The 20,833-nt window shown below is 35.6% G+C and overlaps 1 protein-coding gene across 1 annotated transcript in view; it reads left to right on the forward strand.

The window, feature by feature from the left end:
- The window catches only part of LOC140146535 (prostaglandin E2 receptor EP3 subtype-like), a 269,890-nt gene that overhangs the window by 149,602 nt on the left and 99,455 nt on the right, over positions 1–20,833 (forward strand). The window contains exon 4 of the mRNA XM_072168414.1: positions 15,501–15,601. The gene's annotated coding sequence lies outside the window, so the exon portion shown is untranslated. The remainder of the gene's footprint in view (positions 1–15,500; positions 15,602–20,833) is intronic.

Raw genomic sequence — 20,833 nt, forward strand, 5'->3', positions numbered from 1 at the left:
AAAATATGAGTTGGATCGGATTAAATATCGCTCAACTGATAGCGAGATACTATTGATTTATATGAAAGGCTCGAGGTCACCTGAATATCGTTCGACGAACGATGATTTCAAAAATCCCCAATGATTTTGACATGCTCTCAAGACTGCAAACCCGATTCTGCCATTTTTAATTCGCGGACCTATTTTCTCAATAATTATAAAATGCGACTTTTTTTGTAAAAATGCGACGAATTTATGTATAGGCTTTCCACTTTTATTTAAGCTATAATTCGCCACTCTTTCTGATTAATAAGTCTAAAGACCAGCCCAAAATACCTCAAATTGTTTTTGTATTTTACCGGAACTCATTAGGGTTACACAAATGGCGCATTGATTTAGTGGTGTGCCCCTTATTAGTGCGGTACAAGCGTACCCATTTTTATATGATATGAAAGTAAGGGACTACTAAGACGTCCAGGAAAAGGAAAATGCCTGGCAGGCAATAGCATTCCAATGCTGTAGTGATGGTATAAAGTAATGTTTTATGCAAAATTATGATATTAAGGCTTACAAACATAACCTAAATGTACAAGTGAATGTTTCCATATTAACGTAGCTCTATTTAAATCGACTGATGCAGGAATAAAAATTCCCTTTAAAAGGGAAAGCCAGCCTCAATGTAGAAGAGGTCTTGTAATTAGTTTTGGTCAATGTGAAAGGCATTTTAGGATCACGCTTACATCTACATGACAGTCCACCAAACCATCAACGATGAGAACATGCACACTGAAACAGCAGAAAACATTAATTCCTAATCTCATGTCAACTCTTTTAATTCATTACTCCAAATTGTTCTGGTCTGTTTTTGTTTGTTTTTTTGTTGTTGTTGTTGTTTTTTGGTTTTTTTGTCTTTTCAGCTTTTTACCCACGATATCTCAATTTCCAATTTTGTAATACCAGAACTTACAAACTCAATATCTTCGCTTAGGAATGTCCGATTTCACTGCTTTCGATATACCACTTCACAAATACACTGCCGGTTTGAGTTAACTTACATGTACATTTTATTTTAAAATAACTTAATTAATTCGCAATGTATAGTTTAAGCCTACTATATTATAATAGATAGTGGCCAGCACATTTATAAAGGACTGGTTACTCACTACAATCTTCACTCTTAAACTGTGTTTTTCTGAATGTGCTGATCATGTTGATTGCTAGTCGGAAACTCCTGCGAAGCTATGGACATGGCATCTTACATTTTATTTTAAAATAACTTAATTAATTCGCAATGTATAGTTTAAGCCTACTATATTATAATAGATAGTGGCCAGCACATTTATAAAGGACTGGTTACTCACTACAATCTTCACTCTTAAACTGTGTTTTTCTGAATGTGCTGATCATGTTGATTGCTAGTCGGAAACTCCTGCGAAGCTATGGACATGGCATCTTACATACTCCATTCTATAACAGTCTGCCTATAGTGCCTTGTGTGTTTTCTCTTCAATCATTTTGTTGAATGTAATTTTATGAATCAAATAATTATGTGTCATTTTATTTATAATCAAGAAGTTATTAAATTAATAAAGTAAGACAATTTATTTATCTATAAGTGCATGTCAAATGGGGTACATTGTTCAATACTATAGGCCTACATGCATAAATTATGTATTATAGCTAGGCCCTAAAAACTTTATTTTGCATCGGATTTTTCCCGTTGAAAAGACAAAACTGATGTTTATGATAGCAACCATTTCATCAATAACATTTTGAGTCATTTTTATCCATAAAACGACACAGGATATGATAGATAACTACTTTCACATCAATATGGTCCATATGATCACAGATTGTTGAGAATCTGTGATATGATCCAGGGATATGATGAAGATTTTGATTCTATAGATCTGTTATCAACATGATATCACGCTGTTCAGTGGTCAAGGAGTAAGGACCCCCGGTCAAGGACACTGATATGACATCATAGGTGATGTCAGATTTTCTTCTGCTGACCATATGATGCTATATATTAACTATTATTGTTACATTTAGGCCTCATACCTAGAACTTTTAAAGTCATAATTAGTTCAAACATAACTTTGGTAATACTACCTCGTTTTCGTTCGTTGAAACGGCAAAACATACTTACTTTTCCTTACAAATCGAATTAAAATATTTAAAAAAAAATTCAACCACAAAAAGTTTTAAACAAAAGTCATTCCAATACCAATAAAAATAATCTCTTGAGCAAACTGACCCCATCCCAGAAATAGGTACCAGCCCGATGGGCTGGCGAAAAAGTCTAACTCCAAATTCAGATTTATGCCTCCACCCCGGTTCAGAGGATGATTTAAGCACTTCCCACCACGCCACTGTGTTGACTTGCGGTTAGCACAGCTGTGTGAGTGAACATGACACCACTGCTCGCACATTGCATCGACGGGCATGGTTAAATTTGAAGTTGGACTGATATATTTACAATAAAAACGCATTCAAAATGCTAGCCGATTTCACATTTTATGTTACCTACAGAAGGTGTGAATTATCCTTTATGCATACATCACTTTTGTTCTGAAATCGACCAAGTAATAATTAAATGACACACGCACAATATTCTTAAACAATATCTTTTGCACAGAATTCAATGGGATTTGAAAAGTAAAGTGGCAGTTGAAACTCTAGTGATAACACGTTTGCAGTGCATGATAGTGCTTCCTTAAATCATCCTCTGACCCCGGTTTTACATAAATAATGTTTGGCCCCAGTTCTAGGTCCCCATATGCATCTGCCCATGGCAGAGGATGTGTGAGGGTCTGGGGGTGGTAAATCATTGGTTATTGATATAAAAATGCGTTTGCCACGGAGGTTCACCCATTTTTGTCATCTTTTCCGCACTAGCGGAATTCTTGACGTTTTTGGGCACATATAAACGATGTTATTTTGGGCGGAATAAAGATGTAATGCGTTCAGTCAAATTCATAATTATAATTAATAATTAAGAGGGCAAAATAAGTAACATGTAGGAATGGATATATAGCGCTTTGCAATGAATATCTTCATAAACTATGCAGAACAACCAAAACCACGAGCGTTGGTACCCTATCATTGCGTGTTCTTTTAAAAAATATTCTTGTTTATTTCTGTAAATTTGTGAATCAGGCATTAAAACACACTTAGGCCCTAGCAATGTAGGCCTACACAAGTTCGGAACGAGACTTTTTATCTTTTGACGCGTATTTCGGTCGAATGCCAAAATTGATTGCTCAATGAATCATGAAATGAGAGCAATACTACTTTGATGATACCGATCTCAAGTGGATATCAGCCAATGAAAAAGTATTTACCGGAAATATATTTGTGGGAGTTGAATTTTGTTGAACTCGACAGATATATATTTGGTGGGTCACCGTTGGTGGTCTCATATATAACACTTGTGAGGGCTGTCATATTTGTCGTCGCTTCAATCATATCTTATGATATTTATTTATTTATTTATTTATTTATTTATTTATTTATTTATTTATTTATTTATTTATTTATTTATTTATTTATTTATTTCATTTATTTATTTATTTATTTATTTATTTCATTGTTTATGTATTTATTGACTTATTTATTGACTTATTTATTTATTTTTTATTTATTTATTTATCTATTGCCTCATTCATTTCTTGATTTGTTTTTCAGTTGAAACCTGCAAGAAGGGGTGGGTCAACCTCCGCGCCGGTTACAGGGAGGTCGTAAATGCCCCGAAAAGCAAATCTTTTTGACTCTCAGGGGCGTAACCAGACCTGACCTCAGGGCCGGATTTACCTTTTTGGGGGCCCTGGGCCAGGCCAAAATTTGGAGGCCCCCAAACGCACCGTGAGGAAGGCATGTGCACTCAAGTGGCCAAGTTTTAGATTTCACTAGGACATTTGTGCGCGACTATTTTAGCTCAAATTGAATCTAAAATTTGCTATAAACATGCCAGTGCGCGCGAAGCCCGAAAATTTTTGTCATTTTTGTACCCTATTTTGGACCAAAATATGGTGTTTTCGGCTAAAATGGAAGATGCACACTGCACAAGGCGATTTGGAAGATTTTTTGGGGGCCAAAAATTTGGGGGCCCTGGGCCCGGGCCCATCTGGCCCTATGGTAAATCCGGCCCTACCTGACCTTCCGGGGGGGGGGGGCAAGATTGAAAAATTTCCCAATTTCTGATCAAAAGTTTTAGTATTTATGTTCGAGAGAGAGCTCGCTTACCGCGAAGCGTTAAACGGGTGGAGTCGGTGGGGTCCAGGGGCAAAGCCCAGGCGGGGTCAAGGGGGCTGAGCGCCATGAAGCTCCTGGTTTTTGGCATATTAGAAAATATCAGTGTTTCAGAGTACAAATTTCACAATGAAAGTAGTAGGCCTATAGATCTTCTCTCTTTCTTTCCCTTTTCTCTTCTCCCTTGAGTCCCTTCCCTTTTCTTCCCTCTTTTTCTTTTCTTCTTTCCCTTCTCTTCCCTCTTTCTTTCCCTTTTTTTCTTCTCCCTTCCCTTTTTCTCGTCTTTCCCTTTCTCTTCCCTCTTTTTTCTTCCATCATTTTCTTGGCTTTCCCCCTTTCCCCCTTCCCAATTGTTGACTCTTCTTCCAGGTTTTTTGTGTCCGGGGCAGCTTGCACCCCCGGCCCCACTGGTTACGCCTCTGCTCCTATTTAGACCCATTTATACAGACATTAAATCATGACAATAGTTAAATGGAGTTTACCTATTATGATTTTATTAACTTCGTTAAAGAAATTCTCTAAATTTTGCTTACATTGGTCAACGGGCAATACTTGTTAACAGTCGGGCAACGCTGTGAATTGTAGAAATATATCTTTCTCCGGTTCATAGTTTTATATTCGAAGCCGCATATATATTTTGACGCCCAAAACGTATTCGAAGCCGAATATTCGCCTTCGAATATTCACTTTGAACCAGCCTTAAGAGTATTAGTTGCATGTGAGATTGTAGCATAATAGATCTGAGCATTGTTTATTTAATGAAAACTTTAGTTTACCAAATCAATACTTGCATGTTTTAACGTAATATTCATTATAAAATTGTTGGTGTTTTGAGGGATTAAATTATATCTTCAACACGAAAGGTCAACGTTTTCAATTGATGTGCGGCTTTTCCTCCCCACAGTTGTTTGATGGTCTCATTTATTAGTTTTTCAAACAAAACATCATGTATAACCAAATTTTAGTCTTAAACAGCTGAAAGTGATATTGTGCTAATGTAAACAGGTGCTTTTGAGTCGCTAATTTAATTTCCCCTCTTTTACAAAATTATTCACTTTTATAAGCTTTTTCGGATATAAAATGTACCTTTATGTATTAATGACAAAATTGGTTACTGGAAATTACCCTTTCAAGCTAAAATACAAATAATTCCTTTTATTGTTTTATAAAATATGTTTATAAAATATCCTTGTTGCTTGTTTCACCTATTTCAGCTGTTTTAATGGCGGTATTAATCACCCAACCCTTGCAAATAAAGAAATATGATTTAGGATAAATAGCGCCGTCTATAGTTTGCATTTAGTTAATAATGAACCCAATTCTATACATCAATCAGCCGTGTCCCAGCTACATACAGTGTAAGTACACATTATTAGATTGAAAAAGTTTACTTTGAGGACTTTTAATATCAAAAAATAATAATAATAATAATAATAATAATTGGACATAAAATGTGTATTATATTGCGAATTTAAAAAAAATTATATCAGAAGGACTTTCCTAGTTTTCAGAATGCAGTTCGATATGTCTGATGTCCTCTGATGTCCTCTCATGTCCCACAAAATAGATGTTGCTTTCCTTTCCTTTAACGTTACTAAATGAGGCATCAGAGTAAAAAAAGTATAGTGACTTTGGATATAAAAGTATAAAAAAATACGTGCATAAAGTAACAAATCCAATCTGTATTTACCCGTTGTGACCTTATAAATAGTACACAGCCCATTACCAATCTATTCATATAAGACCAGGTTTATTACTAACTCGAAATTAAACAATAGCATCATACAATAGCGTCTGGCTCGCTAGTTTCTTTCAAGTTAATTTGTAATAGTACAACATTATGTGTCCTACATAAAAGCTACGCTTAAGCTTACATAGCCACTAGTCTATTTTCTTCTATCCCTAATAAATTCTGTCAACATCATTGTGGTCCGTAATCGCGTTTCATTATTGGTGATGCTGTTATCAGACATGGCTGGTGATACAATATACAGGGAACCCGTAGGCAGGGGAGACGACTATAGTATAAGTTGCATGTGAGTTAGATCGGAACGTAGTTTATTTAGTGCTAACTTTAGTTTACCAAAGCAATACTTTGGACGTTTGTACTACTCAAGCTGGAAGGATGATTAATAAATATATACAAGTAGATCAAGTGCATCCAAGTGATCAATTAATGCGCAACTGGGCATATTTGTACGCCGGCTTTGGGGCATGATGGGTAAAGTTGATCTAATTTTAGAAGCCATTCTGTTAGAGCATTAGCATTAGAGTTTGTTGTTTAGTGTCAGTGATGAAACTTGCAGTAAACTAAATTATTACTTTTTGGTGCATAAATTTAAGTTTGTTACAACATTCTGCTTATAGTTAGCAAATGTTGAATTAATAAACAAAACAAGAATAGATTTGAAACTCGCTAAGAAAAAAGTAATTTAAATGCGAATGATTAATTTTGTCTTTAGCACAGTCAGGAATTACAAACCTTAAATTTATGAACTGTATGAGTCTGATGTAGAGGTATGATAATAGTTCGGAAAAAGTTTAAGCTGGTCCTCATTCGGTGTTCTTCGTTAAAGTCACTCAAATTCACCATCAGCATCAATGTCATAATTATCATTGTCACCAGCATCATTAACATTCCCTCAATCCATATTGGAAGACAATAGTGTACATGCATTCGTACAGGAAAGATGACACTAGTGTTTGACAAGTAGGGTTTTGTTTCACACACAGGAATGTACATTTGAACATTCAACAGATTTTCCAAGATAAGCCTCGAATGTGAATATCTGAGCATTCACTCTGAACATTAATTACTGCATGAAATTGAAGGTGACAAACCCTGTCAGTTATTCCAGTTGAAATCCACACACCCCCACACAGGGAGTGAGATTTCAAATGGGTTAACCCGAATGGATGAATCCAATTACAATCTACACCCCCTGTGTGGGAGATGAAGATCATGTCTTTCATAGAATGTATGAGTTTCAACTGGAATAGCCATTTGCACCTGCAAAGACAGTAATGACAGCGGGTATTACTATATTACATGCCTGCTGGTGTTTTGTTTCAGTACAATGAAGTGGGATGCATCCACATGATAATTTAGAGAGACATTACAAAGACATTAGTCACGTACATAATTCAATGTGTCTACTACACATGTTTAAATATACCCATGCTCATACAGATCTTAGCTAACATGCGAGTTGTAATTTATTTTCTTCAGGAGTTCCACAAGAATGTGACAAATCTTCATATTCTTCCTGTAATTTATAAACTCGTATAATGCTACATTATATAAATTAAAGGTACTAACACACCAAGTATAATACGCCGTACCAGCTGTAGACATTAAAAATGCTGTCTTTTATTTTGGGAGTAGTTTAGGCACAGCTTCTAATTTGGTCCTTTAACGCTATCGTTGCCCCGATATGTACCGATGGCTCTCTCTGATAGGCACCATGCACAGTGTCGTTGTTTAGTTAATTGAAACCCGATAACATTATGTAAAAGTTATATTATTATGCTTGATACAATTTAATACACGACTAGGGTATGATAGAAAGAGCCATTATAACAGGCCACCGATAACACAGCTATAGGACCAACTTGATGTGGTACCTTAAATTAGTAAGTATCCTGCTATGTTAAATTGTAGATACAGAATTTGTGCTTTCAAGCCAGGCTGTTTTATCAGTTATAACATCCTTCAAAGCTTCAATTTAAAGGTCAGTGTCTGCTTGTTACTTATATATAATTCAGGGATGTTAGTTTTCAGGCTTTTGCCTGAATTCCGGCTTTATAGTAATCCAGATTTTATTTTCAGCCCGTTTTAGGACCATTCTGGTCATTTTCACGCTTTTCTTTGTGGTTATTTTTCAAACTTTTTGTCAAAAGTGGACTTTCCTACCTGTATACAGGGTGTCCCAGAAAAAAAATTCCGGGCGAATGAATTAGGACCTAAGTCACGAAATGGACATCAGAATCCAAAAATCTAAAAATCAGCGTGTAGCCCATCTTATTCTGCATCTTATACACTTAATTTACTGGAATCATTTGACTGATTGCGAAGAAATGAGCGATTACATAACGCATGCCTCAATTCACTTCATTCCAAGTTTGAAAGAAAGATCATTCAACACAATGCGCACTAGTGGTTAACACTGTCAATGGGCTTCATATTTTGTTCGGTGGAATCCTTTTCGTTCTTTTTAAACAATCTGTTCCTTTCAAAACATCTAATTAGGTTTTGTTCATATTTGAAAACCTGCACGATATTGAAAATGAAACCTTTGCATGTACATACGTAAGATGATGCTCGGTACTTGAAAATATCTTTTTTTCGTTAATGTTGATATAAGTGTTTCATAAACAATTATTGTATAAAGAATTTCAGCGGGCTTAAAAAATTATCAAACACATCATTTTTTTTGGAATATTTCCTAGAAATTGTAATGCAAAACATTAATGTTTGCATGGTATCAAATATCACACGTAAAACAGTAAATCATTGTCATTCTTGGCTCAAATGTTCTTTGGAATGTTAAAATATAACATATTTGCACAACCTAAAGAATTAAAGTTGGAAAGCTTCCAATTGCAGAAATCAAAGTTTTCTCGGACAAACTGTTATTTATCTTCAGTGAAACCATGAAAAACATAACGCCGTGGATTATAAAATAGATAATGTGGACTAAATTCAATGAGATACACAAACTTTAAGAAGTGGTGAGTGAGTATGAAAAAGTACCTGTTGATCAAACTTGGAATGAACTTCATTAATGCCCGCATTGTGTAATCGTTAATTTCTTCGCAACCAGTCAACCGAATCAAATACAATTTTCGTATGTGATGCACAATAAAATAGGCAATGTGCTACATTTTAATTTTTTTGATTCTGATGTCAATTTCTCGACTTACGTTCAATTTTATTCACTTGGTAATTTTTTCTTGGACACCCTGTAGTTAAAGATAAGTCATTTGACTTAGAGGGGTTCCTAGTGGACACATGTTGTTATCCATTAGTTGACATGAATTCTATCAATTCTACCAATCTCATTGGTCAAACACCACTTAGATAGAAATCCGTATTACCTACTAATTCTTAACTAATATTTATGATACAACACTGGCAGGTCAAATGTTCCGTATTTAATACCTGCCCAGCAAACACAAAAACGTTTTAAAAACGTTTTAAATAAGTTATATTTTGGCTTTTGGTTTAGGTAAAACGTTTTAATAACATTAACATGTCGGGTTGTATAAAGGTCATGATAACGTTTTAAAACGTTTTGTATGAAAACACACTACAACAATATTTTTTAAAATGTTTTCAAAAAATGTTATTGTAAACTATTTTTGCAAACATTTTTACCAAATATTTTGTCAATACTTAAATAACATGTTAAAATATTTGAACCCTGCAAACACAGAAATGTTCTTAAAATGTTTGTTTTTTCAAAACCTTTTAATAACATTTAAATGTCGGGTTATATAAAGGTCATGAAAACGTTTTTAAAACATTATTGCAAATATTTTGGGCAAACATTTTTCGCAAAATATTTTTTCAACCCCAAAATAACATTCTGTTTAGAATGTTTTGTATCAAGTTTTCAAGAATGTTTTTGGAAAGTTATTAAAACGATTTTATACCCTTTGTATAACCCGACATTTAAACGTTTTCTGTAAAACATTTTTGTTTGCTGAGCAGTAGATTATCAAAAATGTTTTTTAAGGTTATGAAAACGTTTTATACTCTTAATATACCCTTTATATAACCCGACATTTAAACGTTTTCTGACAACCTTTTATAACCTTTTGCGAATGATGTCGAAAACGTTTTGTGTTTGTTGGGTGTGTAATCAAAACACGCATGCGTGTGCGAAACATAACATGCACGATATCCTAAGACACATGCAAACTTCACGCGCTACATGACTGCCCGGCATGACTGCACCTCCGGCTTCATGGAATACGGCAACGGCACCAGACCGTAGATATTTTCCTGTATTTCGTGAATAAAAAGGGGGTAAAGTAATAATATTTCAACGTAGCATTGCCCTTTAACCGCCGGTTGAAATGACAGTAGGAATTGAAAGTTTGTATTGACGTCAAATCGGCGTCGATGTTCGTCCACATTTTCAACCTGAAGACTAAATTTCAACCACATTTCGATCATATTTCGACTATGATATCAACTTAACGTTGAAGTATAGTTTTCAAGCTCAAGTTTATAAAAGATTGATGATCGGCAAATTGATAGTTTAACGTGAAATCTACGTCGGTTACTTTCACAGCCTGCTGCGATAAAGATGAGACCTCTGAAAAACTATTTTCTTTCTCGTTTACAGTTCGATCACGCATATTTGTATTTTAACCCTCTCTTATAAAAGTATATATACATTTTGACCAAAATCAGTAACACATATTTTATATTTCCTTTTCTTTTTTTAAAGAACGTGCAAAGAGTACTGCGACAATACTAGAGCCGTGTAGCAATTTTATTTTTCGGTCAGGTATGATCATAAACAATATCAAATTTCAATTTTGTGAACACAATTTTGGCCGTCCTGTGCGTGCCTTGACATCCAGATGCAAGGAAATGATATAGAAGATGTTATTGTCGCTTTTATGTGTCGAGAGAGGTCAGATCAGGACTTCATATCATCGGCAAACAACCCTAATAACACAAGACATAGATCACAGAGGTTGGATTCATACCTACAAAATATACATTTGTTTTGAATTTATATCTAGTTGTTATTGGATTGACTCTGGGCGTTATGATAAAGGTACACTGAGGAAGTTAGCTTAAATCTACAATAAACTACAAATTATGATTATTATGCTACATTATACTAAATTAATGGTGCTCACCTTCCAAGTATAATTTCGCCGTATCTGCTTGGAAATTATTATACCCTGGGTTTTATTTTGGGAGTAGTTTAGGCACAGCTTCTAATTTGGTCCTTTAACGCTATCGTTACCCCGATATGTACCGATGGCTCTCTCTGATAGGCACCATGTAGAGTGTTTTCGTTTTTAATCAAATGAAAACCAATAATATTATGCAGAAGTGAAATAGTATGCTTAATACCTTAAATTAGTAAAAACTGCAGTATCGTGCTATGTCACTTCATTGTAGATACAGAATGTGTGCTTTCAAGCCAGGCTGATTTATCGTGATAAAATCCTTCAAAGCTCCCAAGTCAAAATGTCAGCTTCTTACTTCCATTTATTATTATTATTATTATTATTATTATTATTATTATTATTATTATTATTATTATTATTATTATTATTGTTATTGTTATTATTATTATTATTATTATAATATTTACTTGGAAGCGATGTCGGTTACTTTCACAGCATGCAGCAATAACGATGAGACCTCTGAAAGCATATTTTTCTTCTCGTTTGCGGTTCGCTCACGCATATTTGTGTGTAAACCCTCCCTTATAAAAGTATATATAATTTTTGACCAAACTTAGTAACACCCATTTTTATAAGTCTTTAATGAGCGTGCAAAAGGTACTGCGTCAATATAAAAGCCCTGTAGCAATTTTATGTTTTGGTCAGTTATGATCATAACAATATCAATCTTCAATTTTGTGAACACAATTGTTGCCGTCCTGTGCGTGCCTTGACATCAAGAAGCAAGGTAATGATATAGGAGATGTTATTGTTGCTTTTATGTGTCGCTTGAGGTCAGACCAGGACATCACATCATCGGCAAACAACCCTAATAACACACGACATAGATCACAGAGGTTGGATTCATAACTACAAAATATACATTTGTTTTGAATTTATATCTAGTTGTTATTGGATTGACTCTGGGCGTTTTGACATTCAATATAGAATAATGAGGATGGAGAATGATAAAGGTACACTGAGGAAGTTAGGTTAAATCTACAATTTGATAGATTTATATCATGTTTATATGTTGCACACGTCCCCTTGGGTGAACAAATATTGATTTTTGTATGCTTATAGTGCCCCATGAGGCCCCTGCATACTCTACAGATTGTCGCTGACCACAATGCCCGTATAACAGATTGTTGACAGTGTCTTTATTTCAACGATGAACAATAATAAAGATACAGGATCCCGCGGGGTACGATGATAAGCTTGGTTAAATATACATAATTTTGTTAATATAAACCATAAAAATGCTTCGTCCTTTGAAGGGATGTTAAGTCGTTATCGTCGGTCCTGTGCATAGAATAAAGGCGTATCTGTACATGTCATGAAAGTCAGTTTTGAAAAGAGTGCGGTGTCCCATTTCAGTTGTTAGTTGACAATAATGAGGAACGTGGCTATTCGGTTGGTCTCTAAGGGTAGTTGGGTCCCCGTCTGCAAACATGTTAAGGTATTAATATTAAACACCGATTCCTTCTGTAGAAAAAAAATGTTACCAGGATAGTATACGGATAAGTATAATACAATTCATAATTATGGGATAGAAGTACTTGAACAGAAGATTAGATTATTTTAGAAACACGGATGAAATAATGTAATTCGATCACCACTTACTATAGATGAAATGGTTATCTTTCGGCAATCTTAGACAAGGGTGTTATTATACACACGAGTTAATGGAGGAAATATCATGCGTATAGTGCTCATGAATATTTATGTCATTAATACATGAATATTCACTGCCTGGTACGCATCCTAAAATATAAGAGAACTCAACACTTACAGATTTCTTCAGTTAGTAACAAGCAGTTTCCTTGTTGTTTGAGTGGAACTTCGGTTCATTGGTGCCAAAATCAGCAACTGCCTGACATAATAATGATTGCACATTGACCATGCGTCGCGTCTTTTTTTAAAATCATACTATTATAGTACGGATTAATAGTATACTTTTTTTTTGAGCGAACGTTCTATTCTATTCTCTATTCTCTATTCTCTCTATTCTCTATTTTCTATTCTATTTTATTGAGAAGGGGATGGTCCATGTTTTCCTACACTTTGGAGTGTTTTGGAACGAGTTCAAGCCCCGGCACAGTCCATGTTTGTTCCCGTTAAATAATTGGGCTATAAAACTTGAAATTCCTCCTTTTGGCGGCAAAGACGAGAACTCATGGAGCACTGGCTGCGATAGATAATTGTGGTATGTATGTGGTGTGCGTTTCTTCTAGCTGCAAAAACTGATTTGGGGCATATGGTTTATCTTGAGCCAGAGTGGTTATCAAAGTCCTGTAAAGTGTGCTGATGTTTGTGGATTTATGCCTGTGCGTAGCGCACTCTAAATCACGACGCTTTTCTTTCTTTCTTTGCCAACTGTGTATTGCCGTGAATCACGATGCTTTATGCAGTGAAATGAATCCCGTGGCTTTTGTTTACCCAATAACCCACTGAAAGCGTAGATGGTTGGTGAAGAGAATACAATTGGAGACAAGATTTTTTGGAAAATACTCCAAAATCGAATATTCTTCAATCTTCAATGTACGTCCATGCTTACATTTAATTCCCCGTGCAATTTGCTTCCATGCAAGTACAGACAATCCTGGTATCTCAAGCTAAACGTTTCTTCTTTTTTTGTGAATAAATCTACCATTAAGGTATTTATATAAGTATTTAAATAATAGCTGATGATACATCATTATGTCTCATCAGGGACCTATTGAATAACTAGGTCACTTTACACTTAAAATCTGGGTGAATAACTTGCCAATGCAAATATTATATAAAGAGCAATGAAGAAGTCAATTACCCCTATAGCTAGTGCCTTTAAAATCGCCGTATAAAATTACTTGATTTAGTATTTTCTTACTACCATAAATAAGACTAAACTGAGGCCCACTGAGGTAATGATGGGAATGTTTGTGTGTACCTAAATGCATAGTTTATGCTGTTTAAAATACGGTAATGAAAGTTAGATTTAAAATTAGTTGACATTTGCTAGTAAATATTTTTAGAAAAAAATATCGTCTGCATAGGAAACTGGCGCGAAAATGGTTAACTACATTGGGCTACCTCTATACGTCTTTACGATGAGAGAATATGCTACCCATTCACACGACATATTTAAATCAGGATTGATTCAGATTGTTTTGATGGGATCTCGTATGATTTTATATAATTATTCTCTGTAACTTGTTGACAAAATATCCTTTGAACTGATTCAGATTTCTTTGAACCACAATACCACATGTGCGCTTCATTCTCATCAAATAATGCGCGAGTTCCGCACCATTCTCTACTGAGTAGGCCGGATTCGATCAGTTCAAAAGGAAGTGCATCTAAAATGGCCGCATGGTTAGTGAGTTTCTACGTATATCAATAGTATTCCATTACGTGATAAGGCATAAAATGAAAGGTCCGTCCGGGATGTTTTTGTTATCGATCAGGTTAAAGATAATTTGATCTTTATATGAGATGAAGTCGCCTCGCATTTTCCTTTATAGAAAACGAAGGAAAGCTGCGTTTTGTTGCTGTTATTCTAAGCTGGTATTGCGTGTGAGTGGACATAAAATATCCAAAATGAATCACATAATGGGGCTTGAAATTCGTGCCTATAGAAGGAGCCATAAAGTCAATTTTAAGTTACCAAAATATCCTTACCGCACGTAATTGGTTATATATTCTGTGTTTACTGTAAATCGTGGACGTTTCTCGGGGTTGTTTTCCATACTATTGGGTAATTACTAAGTAATATCAGGGTTTTCGCCTACATCTTGTTAATTGCTATATCGCTGACCCCCTGAAGTTTCTTATATGGTTTAACCAAAATTCAAGGTTACCGTACGATACTTTCTTCAACAGCATTTTCATCATTATTTTGTCACCAAAAGGAAAATCACGTGACAATGTATATCCTACAATTCAAAGATTTTTCAAGGTGATACTTTTATGTTTAGTATGTTTAGGCTCTAGACGTGTTCTCATTTCAGCTGACATAAATATACCATGACCCATTCATTTCATAGTATTTATTCAATTAACTAATTTAGATATATTTTTCACAACTTGTACGACTTTCGTAATGATAAACTAAAAAAAATAGTAGGAACTTGCATATAGAACTCACTTTGTCTGCAAAGTATTATAGTATAGTATAGTATTTCATAACAAATGTGACTCTAAAAAGAGCCGTTTAAACAGACTGGCCACTAGAAGACAACTGAAAGATACGTGGCTCTGAAAAGAGTCGTTTATAGTAGATGTCCATTTCCTACTTTTTTTATAATGTATCCATGGTTAAAAGAGAGGAGGGACGAGTTTTTGTTATCGTTTTCTTTTCTTTTCTTTTACAGGCTACTAAATATGCTATCAGGATCATAAGGAATCATATAAAGGATGTTTAAGGAAATTAGTGTACAATCATAAATGAAGATAATGAGCCTCATGGACAAAGGTAAATATCATCTTTACCATTATCGTCAATGATGTTTATATTTATTTCGTCAAATATCACGCAAGGTCCTAAAAGAAAACTACACGTGGTCAGTTATGATTTCTATACTATATTGTTTCACTTATGATTTTAACAGGCTTTATTAGAATGAAATGCCATAAGAATCAACATAAGTCAAGTTAGATGTCGCATGCAACGATCTTATTATATAAAGTCGTTTTTATTTTTCTTATAATTTTTTTGCACAATCTTCGTGAACTTTTCGTCTTGTTACTATTCCACTCATGTTTATTTTCTATTTTAAAATTCACTAACACAGTCTGATTCATACAGTGGCGGCGCCAGGAATTTTTTTCGGGGGGCATTGGGGGAAAAGTGAATTTTTTTTTGGGGGCAAAATTGGCAAATTTTGCGCAAAATTGCCGCAAAAAGTGGAAATTGACGTGATTTTGGGGTTTTTGCCTCAAAAGCGGGGGGGGGGGGGCAAGAAAAATATTTGGGGGCAAATGCCCCCTTGCCCCCTGTAGTGCCGCCACTGGATTCATCTTATAAAAAAATCAAAACAAAAAATAAGGTTCAAATATTAATACTTAGAATTGATAGCATTCTTTTAGACAACGCACTATGAAGCCCAAAAGCAGGTGTATAAAGTCAACAAGTACGCTGTTTGTGTTATCGCTGTGACCGGTAAACCGACACTAACGTCAAAGTTGCTACAGGGTGAGAATCGGGTACGTTATCACCATTAAGATTTGACCATGCGACCAGAAAGAAAAATCGATCGTGTTACTGTTGCTGGTCTTGCCTTGTCATTTCTGTTTTGTATTCTTTCTGCGTGATTCCTCCTCCGCCTCTTCCTGAAACATCATACTATGCACGATCATATTCATCTTTTATCATCATCGTTATCATCACCATCATCGTCATCATCATCATCATCATCATCCTCATCATCATCATCGACCATCACCATCAGCAACAATAACAGTCGACCACAAAAGCGCGAGTATCTGCTAGCAGATACTTTCTTTACTTTTGGAGCTGTAAGGAGTAACAACCTTATTGGTATTTACCTATTCCATGATGTACCGGTACTTGCTACGATCATACTAACACAAAACAATAACTCCCAAGCTAAAAGGCAGCATCTGTTTTGCAACGTTGTTACAGATACTACGATTTTATTTGTGAAGTCAATAATTCCTCAATGCTAAATTCAATTCCATCTCCTTTCCCAATGCCATCTAATCCCTGACCACGTCAAGAGTAAGCACCAGACAGTCAATGCGTAATCCCTTTTATGTTACAAGTAAGTTCATTTTCTAATATAGTCCGGAAGATGAAAACATTAGCTAAGCATCCTATAATCCCATCATCCCGTAATTTCCGTCTCGCACACGTAGTTATGTTAACCATTTTTGGCGCGAAGAGCAAGTAAAGAAAACACTAATTTTATCTTAAAAAATTACAAATTTCGCTGTTTTTATGACCATATCATTGTAAATTACATAAATGTATTTCATAAAATACCAGTAAACTTATATGCAGCTGACCCAGCTTTTAATTTCTTAGATAGATAATCATTATAACTTCAAAATTACGGGTATTGATCAACGATATTCGTGTGGAACATATACCCTTCTTGTATGCTGTTGTACAAATGACTGGACATCAACCAGTCTATTCATTTTTTCCAAATATTTATTACATAAACATTTTCATAAATTGTGTAGTACTTACATTCAAATAAGCGAAATAACGGTTGCACAGTTTAGCTATATTTTGTTCATATTTTTTGACAAATTATTATTTGCGTGATATTTTATACAATTTGCCGCCAGAAATCGTAGCACGTAGTGGGTAACTTTGTTTTGCAGTGTCACTGTAAATATTGTGTGGGTTTTTTTACAAAAGTTCACACAAAATTAAAGACAATATTTAATTTTTCATTTAATATTCATATCTTGTTATTTTTGTTTTGTTTCTTGAAAAAGAAGTTTTTTACACAGAAAGAAATCAAGGAGTGTTAAATGATGAAACGGGAAAAGAAATTTTGACCGGGACTCACCCCCCCCATCTTAGGTTTGCGAGACCCGTGGACTTCATGATTGTGTACACTGTAAATTCAATACATCAATCACACCTCATGTCACCCTCTCGCCGCATGTTGCCCATAATAATTTGATCTACCACAAGAGTTAATGATGACATATATTATCCATCAGTTCCGTATAGTCCCATCTATAGAAAAATACCTTTGTCATGGCAACGATCAAAATATAACATTAATTTATTCCAATTGTCTGTTTCAAAGGTTATTTTAAAGACAATTCTATTGAGCTATTTCAGTTGAAATCCATACACCACTATGAAAGACATTCGGGTCATGATCAATAATCGATCCCGGCCCAATAATCTCCCACACTGATGGTGTAGCTTTTAAATGGAGCCACGCATTCTGGTAACCCCATTTGAAATTCATACCCCATGTGATTAAGTTCATGTCTTCCTAAGGGGTGTATGAGTTTCAATTGAAATAGCCCCTTGAAAATTGAAGTTATATTTAACCGGCATTTGCGAGCATACTTTATCTTCTAATTACAACCGTATAGCAGTAGCGTAGCCAGCGGGGGAGGGGGGGCATAGTGCCCCCCGACAAACAAAATGAAAGAAAAAGTGCCCCTCTGACAAAAAAATGAAAGAGAAAATCAGGAGGGCAAAGGTAAAGAAAAAGGGCAAGGAGCCCCTTTTCTAGCAAAATTCAGGGATAAAATAGTGTAAAATACCTAATTTTTCCGCGCTACGCGCGCACATTGTAACAATAAAGCCTTTTTTAGCCGGATAATGGGCGAAAGTAGTGTAAAATACCATTTTCTTGCGCTACGCGCGCACATCATCCCAATAAGGCCCTTTTCGGGAAGCTCGAAGACATACAGTCTCTATGTATTGTATGATGCAACTGCAATTGTTTACGTTAGTGCCCCCCAAATTTTATTTTGCCCCCCCCCCCTGACCAAGAAAGCTGGCTACGCCCCTGCCGTATAGTGCTATTACTAAAGTTATAATCATATCTGTCGAATTTTACGATGCTGACCTATAAATATCACAGTAAATCTGCATTGATTAAAATATAAGTGGTCAAAAGATCGTCCCCCTTAAAGATCACCAACAAGAATAGCACCTTCCCTGAAAACATAATGGCTGACCAGGATACGTAGAGCTTCATGTGTGAGGTTAGACTATGCCATGATGAACGCATTCAGTTGAACTCGAAATTATAGTAGGTAATGACCTCATTACGCATCCTGCACATAACGGTGGTAAAGCAATGGGGAACGATGTTATACAAGAGGAAACTGATGTATTTGTTAGACCCAGCTTTAACCACCGTTTATCAGTGGGAGCTGGTAGCCTAATGGATAAGGCGTCCGTCTAGATATCGGAAGGTCGTGGGTTCGATTCCCATGCCGGCACATTCCCTGCTTTTTTTTTTTCAAGTAGGGTTGTGCTCCGGTCGGGATTTGTGCTTTATTTGTTGTCATGTTTAATTGTAACACTTTGGGTTGGTTAAACTGTTCACTCTTTTCTTATTAAATATATTCAGTTTCTCTTGTAGCGAGCAATCGTTCCCCATTGTGTTTATTTGTTCTTGTAATGGCAGGATGCGTATCCCCATTACCTACTTTACTTATAATTATACTGGGAAACGATTACATCAATAATGATCTCCTGCACATGCGTACTTGCGTAATACTTGTGTGTGTATTGTATACCATGACAATAACATTAGACCCAGCTTTAACCACCGTTTATCAGTGGGAGCTGGTAGCCTAATGGATAAGGCGTCCGTCTAGATATCGGAAGGTCGTGGGTTCGATTCCCATGCCGGCACATTCCCTTGCCTTTTTTTTTTTCAAGTAGGGTTGTGTGCCGGTCGGGATTTGTGTTTATTTGTTGTCATGTTTAATTGTAACACTTTGGGTTGGTTAAACTGTTCACTCTTTCTTATTAAATATATTCAGTTTCCTCTTGTAGCGAGCAACCGTTCCCCATTGTGTTTATTTGTTCTTGTGCAGGATGCGTATCCCCATTACCTACTTTACTTATAATTATACTGGGGAAACGATTAAGCATCAATAATGATCTCCTGCACATGCGTACTTGCGTAATACTTGTGTGTGTGTATTGTATACCATGACTGCTATAACATTAGACCCAGCTTTAACCACCGTTTATCAGTGGGAGCTGGTAGCCTAATGGATAAGGCGTCCGTCTAGATATCGGAAGGTCGTGGGTTCGATTCCCATGCCGGCACATTCCCTTGCTTTTTTTTTTTCAAGTTTTTTTGTGTGCCGGTCGGGATTTGTGTTTATTTGTTGTCATGTTTAATTGTAACACTTTGGGTTGGTTAAACTGTTTACTCTTTCTTCTCGAAATTATACTGATATTTAGTACATCAAAATACTAGTATAAAATGGTTATGAAAAAGTTTAGGCTATATAATTATATTTGTGACAGTAAAAGTAAAGTATAGGCCCTACGTAGGCTTATATTATTGAATGCAACATATCATAATGGCATAATTATAATGACACTTCAATACTGAACAATTCTAATTTTAGAATCTGCCAGTTTATTATCCGAAAAACCGACTATGGACTTTCACTTTTAAGCAGAACTTTACCCCGGGACTCACACGCTGTCAATCATACTTGTTTATCAATAAAATCTAACCACAAGACTAAGCATGGTGGTACAATACGCGCTAGATGCATACGTTCATCCACCAGCACAAAAGCGCCGCATTCCCTAGATAGTTGTGTACCATGTATAGTTATAATGGTACCAGTACGCGTCGGGAGGATTTAAACAATAACGAGATCTGGGCGACCAATCACAAGCCAGATTCATTTTTAAAGATGCATTACATCATCACCAATTTTAGTTAGGCCAGAAATTGGCCTAACTCTCAAGGCAAAGTCAGTAGTCCACTTGGGAAGCTAACAAACAGAGGGCGTACGGTGACTGAAAAGATCAGTTGTGAAAATCTATCAATTGTGCACTCATTAATTAAATCAGAGTTTTAAGCTTAAATGTAATAGCCAGAGTAGTGCACAATTGGCAAGTGGACTACGGAGAAGTCTAGTGTGAGGTAAGCTGCTGGCGCTACCCCGTCAGCACTACCTAATATTAGATAGCTGCGCAGTGTTGTGATTATCATTGACAGAAAAT

This window comes from Amphiura filiformis, chromosome 2, assembly GCF_039555335.1.
Source record: "Amphiura filiformis chromosome 2, Afil_fr2py, whole genome shotgun sequence".
NCBI lineage: Eukaryota > Metazoa > Echinodermata > Ophiuroidea > Amphilepidida > Amphiuridae > Amphiura > Amphiura filiformis.